This window comes from Arachis ipaensis, chromosome B10, assembly GCF_059453495.1.
Source record: "Arachis ipaensis isolate K30076 ecotype BB chromosome B10, ASM5945349v1, whole genome shotgun sequence".
In the NCBI taxonomy this organism is placed as follows: domain Eukaryota; kingdom Viridiplantae; phylum Streptophyta; class Magnoliopsida; order Fabales; family Fabaceae; genus Arachis; species Arachis ipaensis.
Genome location: NC_142435.1, coordinates 84,250,050 through 84,272,311, shown reverse-complemented (window position 1 = coordinate 84,272,311; position 22,262 = coordinate 84,250,050). Strand labels below are relative to the sequence as shown.

Sequence of the window (22,262 nt, the reverse complement as noted above, 5' to 3'; positions counted from 1 at the left end):
ACCTCTTTTTCAAAATTCCTTTTTAATTAACTAATTGTTTTAAAAGAAATTTAATTTCATTTTTCTTTTTAAAATTTTCGAATTCTAACTAATTTTAAAGTAAAAAAAACAACAAAAATATTTTTATTTTATTTTATTTAATTTTCGAATTCTTTCCTCTTTCATCTCCTTCTAATTATTTATTTATTTACTACCACTTCTCTTCATCTTAAAATTTGAACCCTCTCTTTCTCTTGGTGTTCGAATTCCTCTTCTTCTATTCTTTTCTTCTTCTACTCGCATAAAGGAATCTCTATACTGTGACATAGAGGATTCTTCTTCTTTTCTGTTCTCTTCTTTTTCACATGAGCAGGAGCAAGGATAAGAACATTCTTGTTGAAGCTGATCCGGAACCTGAAAGACTCTAAAGAGGAAGCTACGAGAAGCTAAAACACAACACTCTGAAGAGAACTTTACTGAAATTTTCGAAAAAGAAGTTGAGATGGCCTAAACCAATAACAATGATGGAGGTGCAAGGAAGATGCTTGGTGACTTTACTGCACCAAATTCCAACTTACATGGAAGAAGCATCTCAATCCCTGCAATTGGAGCAAACAATTTTGAGCTAAAGCCTCAATTAGTTTCTCTGATGCAACAGAACTGCAAGTTTCATGGACTTCCATCAGAAGATCCTTTCCAGTTCTTAACTGAATTCTTGCAGATCTGTGATACTGTTAAGACCAATGGGGTTGATCCCGAGGTCCACAGGCTTATGCTTTTCCTGTTTACTGTAAGAGATAGAACTAGAATATGGTTGGACTCTCAAGCTAAAGATAGCCTGAACTCTTGGGATAAGCTGGTCACAGCTTTCTTAGCCAAGTTCTTTCCTCCTCAAAAGCTTAGCAAGCTTAGAGTGGATGTTCAAACCTTTAGACAAAAAGAAGGTGAATCCCTCTATGAAGCTTGGGAGAGATACAAGCAACTGACCAAAAAGTGTCCTTTTGACATGCTTTCAGAATGGACCATCCTGGATATATTCTATGATGGTCTGTCGGCATTATCAAAGATGTCATTGGACCATTCTGTAGGTGGATCCATTCACCTAAAAAAACACATGCATAAGCTCAGGAATTCATTGACATGGTTGCAAATAACCAGTTCATGTACACTTCTAAAAGGAATCCTGTGAGTAATGGGACGCCTCAGAAGAAGGGATTTCTTGAAATTGATGCTCTGAATGCCATATTGGCTCAGAACAAAATATTGACTCAGCAAGTCAATATGATTTCTCAGAGTCTTAATGGATTGCACGCTGCATCCAATAGTACTAAAGAGGCATCATCTGAAGAAGAAGCTTATGATCCTGAGAACCCTGCAATAGCAGAGGTGAATTACATGGGTGAACCCTATGAAAACACCTATAATCCCTCATGAAGAAATCATCCAAATTTCTTATGGAAGAATCAATAAAAGCCTCAACAATGCTTTAATAATGGTGGAAGAAACAGGTTTAGCAATAGCAAGCCTTTTCCATCATCCACTCAGCAACAGACAGAGAATTCTGAGCAGAATCCATCTAGCTTAGCAAATATAGTCTCTGATCTATCTAAGGCCACTCTAAGTTTATGAATGAAACAAAGTCCTCCATCAGAAATTTGGAGGCACAAGTGGGCCAACTGAGTAAAAGAATCACTGAAACTCCTCCTAGTACTCTCCCAAGCAATACAAAAGAAAATCCAAAAAGAGAGTGCAAGGCCATAACCTTACCTAGTGTGGCCGAACCTAGAAAGGAGGAGAAGAACGTGAATCCTAGTGAGGAAGACCTCCTGGAATGTTCACTGACCAATAAGAAGTTTCCCTTTGAGGAACCAAAGGAATCTGAGGCTCATCTAGAGACCATAGAGATTCCATTGAACCTCCTTTTACCATTCATGAGCTCTGATGATTATTCTTCCTCTGAAGAGGATGAAGACATCATTGAAGAGCAGGTTGCTAAATATCTAGGAGCCATCATGAAGTTGAATGCCAGTTTAGTTGGTAATGATACTTGGGAGGATGAACCTCCCTTGCTCACCAATGAACTAAATGCATTGGATAGGCAGAAATTACCTCAAAAGAAACAAAATCCCAGTAAATTACTAATTCTCTGTAACATAGGCACCATGACCTTTGAGAAGGCTCTGTGTGACCTGGGGTCAGGCATTAACCTTATGCCACTCTCTGTAATGGAGAAACTTGGGATCTTTGAGGTGCAAGCTGCCAGAATCTCATTAGAGATGGCAGACAACTCAAGAAAATAGGCTTATGGACTAGTAGAGGACGTGTTAGTAAAGGTTGAAGGCCTTTACATCCCTGTTGATTTCATAATCCTAGACACTGGGAAGGATGAGGATGAATCTATCATCCTTGGAAGACCCTTCCTAGCCACAGCAAGAGCTGTGATTGATGTGGACAGAGGAGAGTTGGTCCTTCAACTGAATGAGGACTACCTTGTATTTAAGACTCAAGGATCTCCTTCTGTAACCATGGAGAGGAAGCATGAAAAGCTTCTCTCACTGCAGAGTCAACCAAAGCCCCCACAGTCAAACTCTAAGTTTGGTGTTGAACCCCCATATTCAAACTCTAAGTTTGGTGTTGGGAGGTTCCAACAATGCTCTAAACATCTGTGAGGCTCCATGAGAGCTCACTGTCAAGCTATTGACATTAAAGAAGTGCTTGTTGGGAGGCAACCCAATGTTATTTAATTATATCTATTTTATTTTTGTTGTTATTTTGTGTTTTATTAGGTTGACGATCATGTGAAGTCACAAGAACAACTGAAAAATTAAAAACAGAATCAAAAACAGCAGAAGAAATAGTCACACCCTAGAGGAAGAGCACTCTGGCATTTAAACGCCAGAAACAAGCACCAAGCTGGCGTTTAACGCTAGAAACAAGCATCAACCTGGCCTTAAACGCCAGAAACAGGCTATATTTGAGCGTTTAACGGCAAAAACAAGCAGTAGTCTGGCGTTAAATGCCAGTATTTCATACAAAGGGCGTTTTACACGCCTAATTGGAGCAGGGATATTAAGTACTTGACCCCACTGGATCTGTGGACCCCACAGGATCTCCACAGGATTTATGGACCCCACAGGATCCCCACCTACCCTAACTCTCTCTCTTCACACCTTTTCATAACCCTCTTCTCCAAATACCCTTCACCAATCACCTCAATCACTCTTTCCTATCACCTCTTCACCACTCACATCCATCCTCTCTTCCCTATAAACCCCACCTACCTCTAAAATTTAAATTCTTTTAAGTTTGGTGTGGTAAAAGCATTGCTTTTTGTTTTTCCATAACCATTAATGGCACCTAAGGCCAGAGAAACCTCAAGAAAGAGGAAAGGGAAGGGAATTGCTTCCACCTCTGAGTCATGGGAGATGGAGAGATTCATCTCAAAGGTCCATCAAGATCACTTCTATGAAGTTGTGGCCAAGAAGAAAGTGATCCCTGAGGTTCCTTTCAAGCTCAAAAAGAATGAGTATCCGGAGATCCGACATGAGATCCAAAGAATAGGTTGGGAAGTTCTCACCAACCCCATTCAACAAGTCGGGATCTTAATGGCTTAAGAGTTCTATGCAAATGCATGGATCACTAGGAACCATGATCAAAGTGTGAACCCGAATCCAAAGAATTAGCTTACCATGGTTCGGGGGAAATACTTAGATTTCAGTCCGAAAAATGTAAGGTTGGCGTTCAACTTACCAATGATGCAAGAAAACGCATGCCCCTATACTAGAAGGGTCAACTTTGATCAAAGGTTGGACCAAGTCCTCATGGACATATGTGTAGAAGGAGCTCAATGGAAAGTTGACTCAAGAGGTAAGCCGGTTCAATTGAGAAGACCGGACCTTAAGCCTGTAGCTACAGGATGGTTGGAGTTTATTCAACGCTCAATTATTCCTACTAGCAACCGGTCTGAAGTTACTGTAGACCGAGCCATCATGATCCATAGTATCATGAATGGGGAGGAAGTGGAAGTTCATGAAATTATACCTCAAGAACTCTACAAGGTGGCTGACAAGTCCTCCACTTTGGCAAGGTTAGTCTTACCTCACGTCATTTGCCACCTATGTAATTTGGCTGGGATTGACACAGAGGGAGACATCCTCATTGATGAGGACAAGCCCATCACTAAGAAAAGGATGGAGCAAACAAGAGATCATGGACCCCAACAAGAGCATGAGGAAATTCCTCACCATGAAATCCCTGAGATACCTCAGGGGATGCACTCTCCTCCACAAAACTATTGGGAGCAAATCAACACCTCCCTAGGAGAATTAAGCCCCAACATGGGACAACTAAGGATGGAGCACCAAGAGCACTCCATCATTCTCCATGAGATTAGAGAAGATTAAAGAGCTATGAGGGAGGAGCAACAAAGGCAAGGAAGAGACATAGAGGAGCTCAAGAGCACCATTGGTTCTTCAAGAAGAGGAAGACGCCACCCTTACTAAGGTGGACCCGTTCCTTAATCTCTTTGTTCTTATTTTTCTGTGTTTCGTTTACTATGCTTTATGTTTTATTTATGTTTGTGTCTTCACTATATGATCATTAGTGTTTAAGTGTCTATGTCTTAAAGCTATGAATGTCCTATGAATCCATCACCTTTCTTAAATGAAAAATGTTTTTAATCACAAAAAGAATAAGAAGTACATGAATTTCGAATTCATCCTTGAAATTAGTTTAATTATTTTGATATGGTGACAATACTTTTTGTTTTCTGAATGAATGCTTGAACAGTGCATATGTCTTTTGATATTGTTGTTTATGAATGTTAAATATGTTGGCTCTTGAAAGAATGATGAAAAGGAGAAATGTTATTTGATAATCTAAAAAATCATAAAAATGATTCTTGAAGCAAGAAAAAGCAGTGAATACAAAAGCTTGCGGAAAAAAAAATAGAGAGAGAAAAGAAAAATGGCGAAAAAAAAAGAAAAAGAAAAAGCAAACAGAAAAAGCCAAAAGCTCTTTAAACCAAAAGGCAAGAGAAAAAAAAGCCAATAGCCCTTATAACCAATAGGCAAGGGTAAAAAGGATCCAAGGCTTTGAGCATCAGTGGATAGGAGGGCCTAAAGGAATAAAATCCTGGCCTAAGCAGCTAAACCAAGCTGTCCCTAACCATGTGCTTGTGGCGTGAAGGTGTCAAGTGAAAACTTGAGACTGAGCGGTTAAAGTCGAGGTCCAAAGCAAAAAAAAGAGTGTGCTTAAGAACCCTGGACACCTCTAATTGGGGACTCTAGCAAAGCTGAGTCACAATCTAAAAAGGTTCACCCAATTATGTGTCTGTGGCATTTATGTATCCGGTGGTAATACTGGAAAACAAAGTGCTTAGGGCCACGGCCAAGACTCATAAAGTAGCTGTGTTCAAGAATCAACATATTGAACTAGGAGAATCAATAACACTATCTAAATTCTAAGTTCCCATAGATGTCAATCATTCTGAACTTCAAAGGATAAAGTGAGATGCCAAAACTGTTCAGAGGCAAAAAGCTACTAGTCCCGCTCATATAATTGGAGCTAAGTTTCATTAATATTTTGGAGTTTCTAGTATATTCTCTTCTTTTTATCCTATTTGATTTTTAGTTCCTTGGGGACAAGCAACAATTTAAGTTTGGTGTTGTGATGAGCGGATAATTTATACGCTTTTTGGCATTGTTTTTAGATAGTTTTTAGTATGATTTATTTAGTTTTTAGTATATTTTTATTAGTTTTTAAATAAAAATCACATTTCTGGACTTTACTATGAGTTTGTGTATTTTTCTGTAATTTCAGGTAATTTCTGGCTAAAATTGAGGGACTTGAGCAAAAATCAGATTCAGAGGCTGAAGAAGGACTGCAGTTGTTGTTGGATTCTAACCTCCCTGCACTCAAAGTGGATTTTCTGGAGCCACAGGAGTCCAAATGGTGCGCCTTTGATTGCGTTGGAAAGTAGACATCCAAGACTTTCCAGCAATATATAACATTCCATACTTTTCCTGAGTTTAGATGATGCAAACTGGCATTCAACGCCAGCTTTTTGCCCTATTCTGGCGTTAAACGCCAGAAACAGGTTGCAAAGCAGAGTTAAATGCCAGAAACAAGTTATAAACTGGCGTTAAACACCAAGGAAGACCTCTACATGTGAAAGCTTCAATGCTTAGCCCAAGTACACACCAAGTGGGCCCAGAAGTGGATTTCTGCATCATTTACTCATTTCTGTAAACCCTAGTAACTAGTCTGATATAAATAGGACCTTTTACTATTGTATTAGGCATCTTTTGATCATCTTTTGATCATTTTAGATCTCTAGACCTCCATGGGAGGCTGGCCACTCGGCCATGTCTACCCTATTTTTACTTTATGTATTTTCAACGGTAGAGTTTCTACACACCATAGATTAAGGTGTGGAGCTCTGCTGTTCCTCATAAATTAATGCAAAGTACTATTGTTTTTCTATTCAACTCAAGCCTATTTCTTCTCTAAGATATTCATTCACACACAAGAACATGATGAATGTGATGATTATGTGATGCTCATCACCATTCTCACTTATGAACGCGTGCCTGACAACCACTTCCGTTCTACATGAAAATAAGCTTGAATGCATATCTCTTAGCCTTTTGATTCACGATCAGAGTCTTCTTGGTATAGGCTAGAATTATTGGCGGCCGTTCTTTAGATCCAAAAAGTCTAAACCTTGTCTGTGGTATTCCAAGTAGGATCTGGGAAGGGATGGCTGTGACGAGCTTCAAACTCGCAAGTGCTGGGCGTAGTGACAGACGCAAAAGGATCAATGGATCCTATTCCAACATGATCGAGAACCGACAGATGATTAGCCGTGCGGTGACAGCGCATTTGGACCATTTTCACTGAGAGGACAGGAAGTACCATTGACAACGGTGATGCCCTACATAAAGCTTGCCATGGAAAGGAGTAGGAATGATTGGATGAAGACAGCAGAAAAGCAGAGATTCAGAAGGAACAAAAGCATTTCTATACATTTATCTGAAATTCTCACCAATGAATTACATAAGTATCTCTATCCTGTTTTATGTTTTAATTATATTTTAATTATCAAATATCCCTAACCATATGAATCTTTCTGACTGAGATTTGCAAGATGACCATAGCTTACTTCAAGCCGAAAATCTCCGTGGGATCGACCCTTACTCACGTAAGGTTTATTACTTGGACGACCCAGTGCACCTGCTAGTTAGTTGTGCGATGTTGTTACAAAGAACTAAGATTATGAACGTGCGTATTAAGTTTTAGTGCCGTTACCAAGGAATGAACCATCACGATTTTGTGCACCAAATTTATTATTTGATCGATGTTCAATTGTTGGGTTTGGACTATACTTGCAACGGACAAATTCTACTTTTAGTGTAAAAATCCAGACTCGTACCATTGGGCATACGTCACGGATCCACCTTGTAGAATCACCTTAAGGGAAGCCGAAGCTCCTGATATTAACTTGCAACCGATACAAATCCGGTATCCAGCTTTGGATCCAAATTTTGAGCTTAAGACCGGCACAATCAACTTGCTCCCCAAGTACAATGGACTACCCGGGGAAGATCCTCTTAAGCATCTTAAGGATTTTCAAGTTGCATGCTCCACTGCGAGAAGACATGGTGCAGATGAAGTAGCAGTTTTGATGTTCGCTTTCCCTTTCTCTTTGGAGGGAAAAGTGAAAGAATGGTTTTATACTCAACCAGGAGATGTGATTTCCAATTGGGACTTGTTGCGTAAGGAATTTATGGAAAAGTTCTACCCACCACAAAAGATAGACAAGCTGCGAAAGGAAATCTCTTGCATTATGCAGTGAGATGGGGAGACTCTTTATGAGCACTGGGAGAGATTCAAGAAGTTATTGGAAGCTTGCCCCAATCACCATATTGAGGAGTTGGTACATATTAGCTATTTTTGTCAAGGGATGAACCCCCAAGATAAGCTTCTCCTAGATGCCTCTAGTGGAGGATCCCTCACCAAAAACAAGACCGCCGAAAAAGCTTGGGAGATTATAGCGGACTTGGCGGAATCCACTCAACACTCAAGGGCAAGAAATCCACAACCAAAAGCTTTAAGTGATGTTTCTCCCTCCGGAGATGCCATTTTGACAAAGATCCTCGGTGAGATGACAATTTTATTGAGACAAATCACCCAAGGGCAACAAATTCTCCAAGCCTTAATAGCTCCTCCACCTCAACCTCCAAAAATTGAAGGACCACCAAGATCATGCGGTATTTGTGCTTGTAACAACCATTACACTTATGAGTGCCCTCAACTCCAAGAGGACACTACATTAGCAGTAGCAAATCCATACCTACAAAGACCCAACTACAATCAACATGGAGAAACTCAAAATCAAGGGTGGAGGGATAACTCTAATCAAAGGTGGAACCAAGCCCCACAAGCTCAACCTTACCCAAGCCAACAAGCCTACTATCACCAAGCTCCTCAAGGTCAACCACAATACCAACAATCCTACCAACAACCTTCACAATCTCAACCTCAAGGGAGGTATCTGATAAACCCCCTTTGTAGGGTTTATCTTGTGTTGATTTTAGAGCATGTTGATAACCTTTTCTCATATTTATCCAATGAAATAGCATGATTTTGTGATTGATCCATTATTTGTGCTTAAATGTGAAAACATTCTTTTAGACCTATAATTAGATGAATTTCTATTTCCCTTTGATTCTACTAGATGCCTTGATGTTGTTGTTAGTGATTTCAGGATTAAAACAAGGCTAGGAATGGATCAAGGGAGAAAGGAAGGAAGCATGCAAGTGGAGAAGATCATGAAAAGCCAAAGAATTAAACTCGCCCATGGACGCGCGCGCGCACAAGGTGCTTACGCGCACCTCGCGAAGTCGCCCAAGGATGCATACGCGTGCTGTGCGCGTATGCGTCGGTGCTGATATATAATTTTTTAATAGAACACGTGCCTGGTGATTTTGGAGGTTTTCCAAGCCCATTTGGAGTTGAGTTTTGGCGGGAAAAGGATTAAAAGACCAAGGAATGAAGGGGAAATCATCATAAGTCTATACACACACATTAGGCTAGTTTAGTTTTTAGTTTTAGAGAGAGAAGCTCTCACTTCTCTCTAGAATTAGGATTAGGGTTAGGTTTAGTTCTTAGATCTAGGTTTTAATTCATGCTCTTTTCTACTTCTTCTTCTTAATTTCTTGTTGCCACATTCATCATTCTTCTATTGTTGTTATTACTTTCTTCTACTTTGTTTGTAGATTTACCTTTGTTCATTTTATTTTGTTTTAATGCAATTTGAAGTAATTCATGTAGATCTTGTTTTCTTTGATTGTTGTTGTTGATTTCCTACATTCGATTGTTGTTAGATTTTATCCTTGTTATCAATTTACTATGCTTTTCTTTTGTGCCTCCCAAGTGTTTAATGAAATGCTTGGTTAGATTTTAGTATAGATTTTCATTCCTCTTGGCCTAGGTGGAGTAATTAGTGACGCTTGAGTTATCTAATTCCTTTGTTGGTCGATAATTAGAAGTTGCTAATTGATTTGGATACCACTAATGCAAGTCTTTCCCTTGGGAGTTGACTAGGACTTGTGGAATCAAGTTGATTCATCATTTGACTTTCCTCCATGGTTAGAAGTTAACGAAGTGGTAGCAATGGACAATTTATGATCACAATTGAGGAGGATAACTAGGATAGGACTTCTAGTTCTCATATCCTTGCCAAGAGCTTTTTATAGTTATTAGTTTACTTTCATTGCCATTTACATTTCAGGTCTTTTATCTCAAAATCCCTAAAACATACTTCATAACCAATAACAAGGACACACTATTGTAATTCCTAGGGAGAACGACCCGAGGTTCAATACTTCGGTTTATAAATTTAGGGGTTTGTTACTTGTGACAAACAAATTTTTGTATGAGCGGATTATTGTTTGGTTTAGAAACTATATTGCAACGAGCTTTCATTTGTGAAATTCTAAACCGTCAAAAGTTCTTATCATCAGGATCAATATCCAAATAGTAGATCCAACCCTCCTCAAGTTAATCAAGGTCCTCCTCCTAATCAACCCTACATGAATGACACACTCCAAACCTTTATGCAAGAGCAACGGGAATTCCACAAGAAACAAGAAGCATATATGGCTACAATTGCCAAAGCACTCACCCGTTTGACTCTTTCTCCTCTGACTACACAAAATGCCCAACAAGCCTCAACTTCTAGTGGTTTGCCCTTGATGCCAGGGCATTTTGGCCAGTTTCACTGACCTTTTCTTTACTATTTTAGGGTAGTTTCATGCATTTTCTTAGTAAATAAGCAAGTTTTGGGTGAATATACACTTACATCTTGATTCAAGCAAACATTGTGAACTTTACATGATTTCATGAGAATTATGCATGAATTGAATGACAATAAAGATGATGCATAATCTCATGACTTGAAACAAAGCTTTGATGCACCTTGTTTGTTTGATTTAAGGACAAAGGAAGCAAAGAAGAGCCACGTTAGGAGACACGTTAGTCTCACTAACGTGACCACTAATGTGGAATGGGAGCAAGCTTGCAACGTTAGTGGTAAAGTTACCACCAATAACGCCCTCGAAAGCCATCATAAGCCACGTTAGTTACACTAACGTGGGAGCTAACGTGGAAGGAAAAAGAAGCTCCAACGTTAGTGGTGAAAGTAAGCACCACTAACGTTCCAAAATGCCACACTACGCCACATTAAGAGCCACGTTAATCCAATTAACGTGGACTCTGACGTGGAGTAAAGAGATTTCCAACGTTAGTAACACTCACCTTTGTCACTAACGTTGGATCAGGCCAAGATTGCCTACGTTAGTGGTCACATTAAGACCACTAACGTGAAGGGTAACGTGGAGCAAGAGATGATGTGCCAGTGTTAGTGACACCAACCTTTGTCACTAACATTGGAGATGGCTAGCATACCCACGTTAGTTGCCACGTTAGTTACACTAAAGTGGAGAACTAACGTGGGAAAAAGGGGGCACTTTGAGACGTTAGTGACAAAGGTGAGTGTCACTAAGGCTCTCGAAGCTGGAGAATGAAACATCTCCTAAGCCCAATGAATTCCCCATTTCTGATCTTACCCATTCTCTTTATCTTCTGCCATTTACTTTTCTGCTCATCTCCCCAAATTCCCATTTAAGATTCTACAATTTACTTTATGCCATTTACATTCTGCCATTTATTTCCAGCATTTACATTTTCTGTTATTTACTTTCCCGCCATTTAATTTTCTGCAATTCCTCAATTCAATTTCTGCTTAGCTCAACTAGAACATTCCTCTAATTAAAGTTGCTTGACCAATCAATCCCTGTGGGATTCGACCTCACTCTATTGTGAGTTTTTACTTGACGACAATTCGGTATACTTGTCGAAGGGAAATTTGTTGAGAGACAAGTTTCCGTGCATTAGCCCTCACAACCTCAGCCGAATCCTAAGGGGAGCATCAATGCTATCACCCTTCGGAGCGGCACCAAGTTAGATGAAATTGGTGTTCTGCCTACAAGCTTGAGTGAGGAAACCCACGAGGAAGAGGTAGGAGAGGATGCGGAAATGATGAAGGATGAAGAGGAAGATGTTGGGAAGGATGATGAGGAACCACTCAAGGCCAAGGAGCCAAAGAGGAAAATTCCAATTGAAGACCCTATGGCCATTCCATTTCCAACCTTGGCCAAAAAGGCCAAGAAGCAAGAACAACTTGACCCCAACATGGTGTAAATTTTTAAGAATGTTGAAGTCACCGTCCCTCTATTTTAGGCCATTCAACAAGTACCCAAATATGCCAAGTTCCTCAAAGACGTTTGTACCCATAAGGAGAAAATTGGAAAACTCAACAAAAGGCTGGTAGATGATTCTATCTCTTCTTTAATTCCTAAAAAATGTAATAATCCCAGCCCATGTTTGATTACTTACTTGATTGGTGGGATAAAGTTCACGAACTGTATGTGCGATTTGGGGGCATGCGTAAGCTTTATGCCACTCCCATTTATGAGAGATTGAACTTGTCACCCTTAAAGAAGTCTGGGGCGAGATTCGTGTTGGCCGATAAGAGCATTGTATCAGTTGTGGGGATTGCAGAAAATGTTCTGGTTGACATCCAAGATTTACTCTTCCCGGTATATTTCCACATTTTGGAGAATCCTCCCATTGACTCAGACAAGCCATCATCCATTTTACTTGTAAGGCCATTTCTAAAGACATCCCGATTCAAGCTTGATGCACATTCCGGAGTCTATTCTTTTGAGGCTGATGGCAAGGTAGCAAGATTCACATTGGAAGAATCAAGGAAACCCATCCTCGAAGACTATTCTATCTTTGGCTGCGATATAATCGAAGATGAAGTGATTGAGGTTGGCAAGGAGCAAGAAGAAGAAAAAGTTGCCAAGAAGTCTGATTCAAGAGATCACACTCAACCCAAGAATGCCAAGGAGTTTGAGATTTTCCTCCTTGGAGAAGTTTCAAGTGACCAATGAAGCCATGCAAAGTCCAACTTAGAACTCTAAACCAAAGTACTTGGTGGGAGACACCCCACCATGGTAATATTGTTCCAACTTTATCTTTTGTTTATAGCCTTTTGAATTAGTTGTTTTCTTATGGTATGATGATTAGCTTAGTTTTGATTTAGTAATTTTGGATTGAACAAGTTGAACTACTTGTGGAACATGAATTTATGCTTGTTTGAATGATTTGGGGTTGGTATGTTGCTATGCTATAGGAGGGAACCTTAGTTTTGAAAAGAAAATTTTTTGTAAAACAGGGCACCTGTGCGTGCGCACCACCCTGTACGCGCGCACAAAACTGTATTTTTCACCTCCTATGCGAGCGCACACCCCTGTGCGTCCGCACACCCCTCGCAGTACCCTCTGGTCGCAGCGCTAGCACTGCCTGTGCGTGGGCGCTACCCTATTTTCTGAGCCCTGTGCGTGCATGCGCATGAGGCAGTGCGCACGCACGCAGTCCCTTTATTGTGCTTCTTGTGCGGCCGCACAGACGTGTGCGTCCACATGCCAATTGACGACCCCTCTGGTGGGAGCGTCATCACGAGTTGTGCGCGTGAACAACCTCCCCCTATCTTTGTCCCTGTGCGTGCGCACGGACCTGTGTGCACACGCACGCCTGACTCTTTACCTCAAGCATTCTTCAAAAAAAAAAAAGTGAAGCTTTCTGTGCGAGCACACGCCATTGTGTGCCCGCATGCGTTGTTATCACCACTCTGGTGGGAGCAATCGCACGCTCTATACGCCTGCATCCCATTCCTTTCCGCATTCTGTGCGTGTGCACCAGCTTATGCGTACACACACACCCCTCTATCTTGTGACCTCTGTACGGACGCTTCCTACTGTGCGTCCGCACACGCTTATACACCCACTCTGGTCGCAGCGATCGCATGCTGTGTGCATTCACAACCCTTCTAATTCTTGCTCTCTGTGCGTCCACACAGGCCTCGGTGCACCCGCATGTGACCCGTTTTGGGAGTTAACAGGGCAACCTACCCTGTTGAGCAGCAGTTTTGTTTTCCTCTTCTTTCCACTGCTGCTGCTCTTCCTAGCTCTAGCCCCAGTCCAGGAGACCCTGCCGCCGGCCACCGCCGCCGCCATTCAGCTACCACCTCTCTCTCTTACTTCTCTTTCCTTTTCTTTCTTTCTTTCCTTTCTCTTTTCTTTCTTCACCACTGGTGAGTTTTGCCTCTCCGGCGTTTTTCCGGCAAACCCAACCGCCTCAAATTCGCAGTGGCTATAAGAAGTGCCATTGTTTTTTTTCCCATTCTTGTTTGCTTCAACCTTCAATTTTCAGGTTCTTATTTTCCTTTTTGTTGAATTTCACAATTGTTTTGCTTTTCTTTTCATGTTGCTTAGATTAGATTTAATGCTTTTCTTTGTCTCTTTGTATTGCAACTGTTGATATTTGATTATGGGTTGATTATGATTGAATTTGAGCATCAATTGTGATAAGCTTGCACATTGCATACCACATGTTTCATTAAATGCCTCAATGAATATTTTGTTTGATTCATATGACTTGGCCATCATATGTGTTCAATTTATCTCTTGTTAGGCATATTGTATGAATTGTGCAACTTAAATTATGACTTTTGATGGAAGTTAAGTGAATTCACCAATGCATTTCCTTGTTTGTTGATATGCAATTTTGGTTATAAATACATTGTGTTATGTGACACTCAATTGTCATTGCTCATCTCGCAATTTTAATTCGGTAATCACTTTACAATTGTTCAACTTTAGATGATGTCTTGATCACACATCTTTTGGCCCTAACTTAGAACATTGCATATGTGGTTACCACTTCTTGATGATGAGCAATTGACACTTTACTTTGAGTGAATGGTTATTGTTGTTGTACACTCTTTTGCTAATGAAATTTCTTGCCAACAACCTTAATGACCATTACATTCAAAGGGTGTTAATGAATCAATTGGTGCGAGCGTGAAGTTGCTTTTATGTCCATCCTTTAGACTTGCAACTTAAGCACTTATTTGAGAAGCAGTGAGCTTTGACTAATAAATAGTGTGGTTGCCGTGGTATCCGGCCGGTGTGTGTTTTCCAACGGCACGCATCATTGGAATATACATACTGTGTTTTTTTTTTTTGTAAACCACATTATTTTAAAAGCTTCTTTTGACCTTGAAAGTGCTTCCTCAGTGGTTTTATATTATTGTTGCCTGATGAACCCACATTTCATGGTATTTATTTGCTTTATTTGGGTGGATTTCATCGACTTTTCTTGCACTTATCCATTGAAATAGCTTAGTTTTGTGATTTCTTCCTAAATTGTGCTTGAAAGTAAAAACATGCTTTTTAGGCCTTTTAATAGCTAAATTTTATTCACTTTAATCCCATTTGATGCCTTGATGTGTTCGTTGAGTGATTTAAGATTTTGAAGGCAAGAATGGCTTGAGAAAGTGGAAGGAAAGCATGCAAAGTGGAAGAATTCAAGAAATGAAGGATTTGGAAAGCTGTCCATCCTGACCTCTCGGTACTAAATTGGTCATAACTTGAGTTACAGAGGTCCAAATGAGGCAGTTCCAGAGGCATTGGAACGCTAACATCTGGGGCTTCAAAATAATATGCAATTTGCTATAGTGGACATAAGTCTAAGTGTGCGTATGCATAGGTACTTGTGTGTACGCACAAGTCAGGATTCAACATGTGTGCGGATGCACACATCTGTGCGTCCACACAGGTCCCTGCACGTGACCTCATTAATTGCAACTCACTGGCAGCGATTTTTGGGCTTCCAAAACCCAATCCAACTCATTTCTGAAGCTATTTCAAGCCAAATTAAAGCTTGGAGAAGGGGGGAGCACTTAGGTTTATATTTTTACATGTTTTCGCTTAGTTTTCTAGAGAGAGAAGCTCCCCCCTCTCTCTAGAATTAGGATTTTTAGCTTAGTTTTCTTTTAATTTCAGCACTTTAATTCTTGCTTTAATGTAGTTTCCTTTATGTTTTTATGCTTTCTTGTCTTTATCTTCTTCATCTCTTTTGTTATTTTCTCTTTATGGCAATTTTCATGTTATAAACACTTTTGTTATTTTAATTCCAATTAATACAAATTTATGTTTTCATGTCATTTATTGCTTTCTTGAGTTGTCATTGTCATTTCTTTACTTTGGTAGTTTTAGAATTTATTTTAATGTAATTTAATATTATTTTATTCTCATGCACACCAAGTGTTTGATAAAATGCTTGGCTTAGTTTTCACTTAGTTTTTCTTATCTCTTGGCTTGAAATTATTGACTTTGGTGATCCTTGAGTCATTGATGTCCATTCTTGTTTGATATATTAGAGTAGTTAGTTGATTTGGTCTCCCTTGACTCTATGTGACCCCTTAGTGGTGACATAGGACTTATGGATTGAAATTAACTATGCCTATTTGACTTATCTTCGATGTAAGGTTGACTAAGTAGGATTAACTCTTCATAATTATCATGTGTTTGTGGTCAATGGCTACGATAGGTAACCTTAGATCTCAGCATTTGAAATTTCCTTTTCTTGCACTTAATTGCTTTAACTTTTATTGCTTTGATGTTTAATTTCTTGCATGTTTAGTTTTCACACTCTTGGTTGAGAAATTGGGTATCTAGGTGAAATTGAGTTGTGGATGTCCATTCTGCATTGTGTGAGAATAGCTAATTGGTATGATTTTCATTAACGCTAGTCTTTCACTAAGTAATTAGTGAGTTGACTAGGACTTATGGATTGAGATCAATTATGCTCTTTTGACTAATTCTCAAGGAGGATTGACTAATTTGGATTGATTCCACACAATTTTCATGTTTGTGGTCCATAACTAGGATAGGAATCCTAAATTGCTCAATTCTTGCCAAGAGTTGCCATTTACATTCCTTGCATGTTTATTTTCTTCCTTGCTATTTACATCTCTTGCTCTCTTACTTGCTTTCCCAATTCCCCATGCTCTCTCTCATAGCCAATAATTGTACATTTCATTGCAACTCTTAGGGAAGACGACCCAGGAGCTAAATACTCTCAGTTTTATTTTGTATTGACTTTATTATTTGATCATGAGAATTCATTATTGGTTTGGACTATGTTACTAACGAATTGATGCTTGTCTTGATTGATTCTAAACCGGTAATAATTTTCTTTATCATTGCCCTATAATCTCAAAAATCTTTTATTTCTATTTTGAGGATGAGAAAGAAGGGTAAGGCACTTTACTTCGCTGGTTGAGCAAACTACCACTCAGTTTCCTAATGTTTGGTGGGATCGCCAGGGAGATAAACCGGATACCTTGGTTATTCGAAGAGCTGACTCTCAATACAAGGCTATTGAGAAGCGCACAATCCATTGGGAGTGGCTGTTGAAGGTTCCAAGCCAGTACAAGGTGACTATTCACCAAAGGATTGCCTCGCTTCAGTGGGAGTTTCTCGAGCGAGAACCCATTGAAGTCAATGAGACCATGGTGTGCGAATTCTATGCGAACTACCAAGCTTGGGAACCGAAGTCAGTATTCCTCCGGGGAAGAATGTTGGATACATCCAATCAAGCTCTAGAAGCTATTTTGAACATCCCCACATTCCGCTTGAGAAGGATGATTATTTCAAGATAAAAGTAGATCTGTTTAAAGGAAGAATATCTCTGACTCCCATTCTTGAGAGAATAGGCCGTCCTGGTGCATCTTGGGAGTATAGGAACGGGAGAAATTATATTCCCACTAGTATTGCATACTCTGATTTGAATCTTGAAGCTCGTATATGGCATCAGATTGTGGCGGACTACATCATCCCGAGCACCCACACTACCCATGTGAGATTTAGAACTGCTTTGCTACTATGGGCTATTACGGAAGGGAAGCATATAGCCATTGTACCTTTGTTGCACAAATCAATTTGGAAGTTAGTTGAGAAGAAGAATATCAACATTCCATTTCCGTCGATAGTGATGCGCTTAGCAAACGCAGCGGGGGTAGAGAGGCAACCAATGGGTATAATGTTAGAGTTTCCAAGAGGCAACAAGTTCATTCCAAGGGGAGAATTGGATGGATCATTAGAGAATACACACTCGAAGAGGAAGGCACCCGTAGCACCACCATCAAGTCAACCAACCTCATCCACTCCTTTATCGATTCTCCGGCCTCTTCCGGATTTATTCCGAGACATCTTGCACGATATCCACCGCATGGAGCAATTGGAGCTGAAGTGTTTTGAGTGGATAGCGGCAAAGCTAGAAGGAAGAGACCCTGGCCCAGCTCCTGAGGCTTCATCCGAGCTAGTTGGGGAGGAGTATGATGATGGTGACCCGCCCATTCCCGACACCACCAGCTGAAGTGGCCCCGAAGTTCTCATTCTCTTGAATTGTAAGCAAGCACGGAGGACCGTACAAGAACTAAGTGTGGGGGAGGATCAACTTCGTGGGGGTAAAAATTTCTTTTCTCAAATCACTTTGCAATACTCTTTTTTAGTTCTTTTTACTCTGTTTTAGTAGTTTTATTTCCATTGCATCTTAGTTAGTTTGTTTGTATATGGTAGTTAATGTTTGCATGTTGCATGTTAGAATGAATAAGTTTGGTGAAACACCAAGGAATTTTCATGAAATTCTTCTTAGGGCATATACCATCGGTTGAATTGAAAAAAAATTGTGTTTTCCTACTTGCTTGAAGTTTTCTGTTTGTGGAACATAGAAAAGAGCTAGAACAACATACCTTGTAAGATTTGAGCCTTGATAGATGGTTGCATTTTTCAACCATAATGTTTGTTCTGGTATGATTTCACTCTTTTTTTATTGTGATCATTGATTTGCATGATTCTTTATATCCTGTATTTGTTGTTTGGATGCATTTAGCATGATTGAGGCCATCTTTGATATTAAACTCACCAACCTATATGGCCAACCCTTGTACTCACCATTTTGAACCCCTGTTGAGCCTGTAATTCCCTTTTGTTCTGATTTTAGCACATTATTTTCCCTTAAGCGAAAAACCATTGATGTTCTTGAATTACTCTTTGATTAGCTTGCGTGGATTAGTGTGTATATTCTAAGTGTAGGGGGGAATTATTGGGAAGCATTGGTGATAAGGCATGGAACTCATAGTGAAAAATTGGCAATGGGAAATGCTCATGTATTCTTTGTCTTAGGTCATATGCATCTCTTGTGCTAATAAGGACAAGAAATAATATTAAAAAAATTAAAAAAAAAATTGTGCATAATAAAAAGTGAAATAAAAAGTTTAAATAAAAGATGCATATGTTCATATTTTGAAAAGGAAATGCATGAGTAAGGTGAGATAGGAGGAAAATTTGGGTAGCTAGGTTGCATTGTTATGAGTATATAGGTGATATAGGATTAGGTGGACACTTAAGCTAATTAAAGAACTAATTCTTTAAGTTCACTTAACCATATTTATCCTACCTAAACCCCAGCTCCATTACAACCCTCAAAAGACCTCATGATATTTTTCTTTCATGCATCAAATACTAGTTGATTGTTAGATGAAGTGCAAATCTTTGAAAAGCATGACAAAAGGAGAATTGAGTGGTTAAGCCCTAAACACTGAGTGAATTGAGTGAATACACATCTAGTGAGGGGTTCGATCGCTCAATTCTATGTTCTTGCATCTCATGTTGTATCTTCTTGCAAGTTGTTTGTTGATTGGTTTTGAAAAGTTCAATTCAATTCTTTGGATAATGATTTTTGTGCATAAACTCTTTGCATTTGCCCCCAAAGCCTTCTTGTGATGGATTGGAATTTCATGGTTTATTTTATCAACTCTTTGCATAGTACATATTGGTAGTAACCTTTAGGATAGTTGCATGCATTTAGGTAGTACTTAAAATAATTCGTTTTTCTTTCATCTATCTCCTTTGAGTGTGTTTAACATGAGGACATGCTATTGTTTAAGTGTGGGAGAATTGATGAATCCATATTTGATGATGATTTTTGGTTGAAATTGAATGGATTTCATTATATAAACTTGCACTTATTCCACTAAATAGCATGCATTTGAACTTTCCTCCTAATTTATGCTTGATTATGAAAAACATGCTCTTTTGTGCCTAATTTGATTATTTTTTTTCTATTTACCTTCCATTCGATGCCTTGATATTATTTGTGAGTGATTTCAGAGGTATAAGGCAGGAATGGCTTGGAAAGAATGGAAGAAGAGTATTCAAAGTGGAGGAAGCATGAAGAATCAAAGGAGAAGAGCTCAGCCTAGTGTGCGTGCGCACAGACCTGCGTGCGTACACACAGCCACCAGATCAAAGCCACGCGTGCGCGTGAGTCGCATCGTGTGCGTTGCGCGTTCCATTCAAGCATCACTTAATGTGCGTGTGCACAACCTCCTGTGCGTACGCACGGGTCGAGATTTTTTGCAGAGTGTGCGGACGCACACGTTTGTATGTCCGCACAGGTGGATGTACATGCCTTCATTAAAATCTCACGTGACTCACGAATTTCGTGGTTTGGAGGCCCATTTCTGAAGCCATTTAGCTCACAAGGAAGGGAAAATGAAGACCATACCATAGCATAACATTAGTGTAGCTTAGGAGTAGTGGTAGATATCTTTTAGTATAGTTTTTCTTTAAGTTTTTCATCATCTTCTCTACTAGGGTTTATACTAGGGTTTTTACATTCAAGTGCCATTTCAATTTTGATCTTGGATTTTACTAATTTCCATTGTAGGTATCTCTTTGTCATTACTCTTTATAGTTACATTGTTCTTACTCTTTCTTATAATTCAAGTTATAGTTCAATTTCACTTCTTTTTTGCAATTTCTATTTCTTGTTGATGAATTTGATGTTTGATGATTGTTACATGCTTTCTTGAGTCTTTATTGTTGATTGAGATCATTTGTTGTTTTTGGTTTCAAGCTCTTTCTCATTTTTCCCATGTTTAAGGTTTGTTCCCACCAAGTGTTTGACAAAATGTCAAGTATGATTTTGGGCTAGTTTTCTATCTCTTGGCTTGGGAAAAGTGAGTAATTGGGTTCCTAGAGTTGGAATGTCCAACATTTCGTGTCAATTTTGGATTGTTAATTGTTCTTGTTCCCACTAACGCTATGTTGTTGCTAAGGTAATTAGCGAGCAATTTAGGATTTATGGGTTAAGGACACTTATACTCATTAAACTTACTCTCCGATGTGAGGGTTGATTAAGTGAGATTGATCTATTCTAGTTGTCATAGTTGTGGTTCCAACAAGGAAAGGACCCTTAGCTCACTCCAAGCCAAGACACCTTTTATGCTTTAATTTCTTCATACACATTTACATTAGTTCCTTTTACACTTTACTTGTCTATATTGCATAGTTACTTCATTGATTCCTTTATTAGTTCATTTATTACAATTTTTCATGTTCTTTTATTGCTTTATATGTTTATCTCTTTATTGCAACCCCCATGATCCTCACAACCAAGATTACACACACATTAGTCTCAAGTGTCCTTGGAAGACGACCCAGGAATTGAAACTCCCGGAATTGAATTGGTTTTGAATTGTGACATATCCTTTGGATTGATATTTGATTTGAGAATTAATTGTTGATTTAGACTATACTTTCAACGATGGAATTTTATGTTTTGAAATTCTAGATCAACAACAAATCCTCTACATCAGCTTCCTCAGCCAAACTTTGCATGGAAGGACAGAAGCTCCACCTACCATCGATTTCTCCCAGACAAAAGTGACGTCAACGTGAAGAGGAGAAAGATGTGAACACTTTGATCGAATTAGATTTTTTATTGGAGTTACGGATCTCAAGAAATCAAGCTCGAAAACTCGGAGGTGCCATGGTTTCTCTCATTCTCTCTCACGGTCCCTTTCTCTCCTTTTTTTTTTCTTTTTTTGGGTTCAGTCCCATTAGAGAAGAAATGGGTGAGATGATGATTAATTAAAAGGGTGAATTATGTGTCATGTTAGGAGACATGTGTCGTGGTTCGAGGCTGCTGAGTCAACGGTTCAAGTTATAAATATCCTAAACTGATAATTATGAAAACTGAATATATTAAAACACAAGTAATAATATATATGAGTTACTAATATAAATGATATTAGTAACATAAGGATAAAAGATATATGATGAAACGTTAGCAAAGCTAAGTTCATCGAAGAGCACCGATATTTACTCATATCGACGGTTATCGAGCTTGATAACAATATTATTAACTAAATTTATTTTTAAAATAAAAATATAAATTACTCAAATTAAAATATACAAACCAACCCGCGTGTACGCGTACCTGGTGTGTACGCGTCCTTGATGCTATAGGCGCAATGCGCGTGCACGCACGCTGTGCGCGCGCGTGCCGATAGCGCCACCTGCCCTCCTGGTACATGTTCCAGAGAGTTGGGCCAACCTTGGGCTGACACTGTGCCCCGCGCATAATCTCACCAACGCGCGTGCTCACCTGGCGCGTACGCGCCCTTCGGCCAAACTGCGCATCAGCGCGTAGGCGTGCATGACGCGTCCGCGTCGAAAAAAAAAAGTTTTTTTCTCATCTTCCATTTTCTTTTGTCAATTGCATTCGCATACTTTTATTCTTTACATTTTCATTTTGTTTTTATAGCTTGTTTTTACCTTCCTTTTTTTGAGCTTATTTGAATAATGGTGTTGAATTTTCTTACTCAATTGTTGAGAATTTCTTGGTTAATCTTGGTGCTTCTTGACTTGTTTGATATTGTTGGGTGATGAAACTTTTAAATCAATGCTTAATCTTGTATGACTCTTATATTCTTTGTGCATTGATATGAACTTGCATGTCTT

General features: G+C 39.3%; 2 non-coding genes across 2 annotated transcripts; both read right to left on the bottom strand.

The window, feature by feature from the left end:
• Nucleotides 1–883: 883 nt before the first annotated feature.
• On the bottom strand, nt 884–991 carry LOC148580671 (small nucleolar RNA R71). Its single transcript, XR_015895520.1, has one exon. It is a non-coding gene; the product is annotated as a small nucleolar RNA R71 (small nucleolar RNA).
• A 6,807-nt stretch (nt 992–7,798) lies between these two features.
• On the bottom strand, nt 7,799–7,905 carry LOC148580670 (small nucleolar RNA R71). Its single transcript, XR_015896653.1, has one exon. It is a non-coding gene; the product is annotated as a small nucleolar RNA R71 (small nucleolar RNA).
• Nucleotides 7,906–22,262: the final 14,357 nt, after the last annotated feature.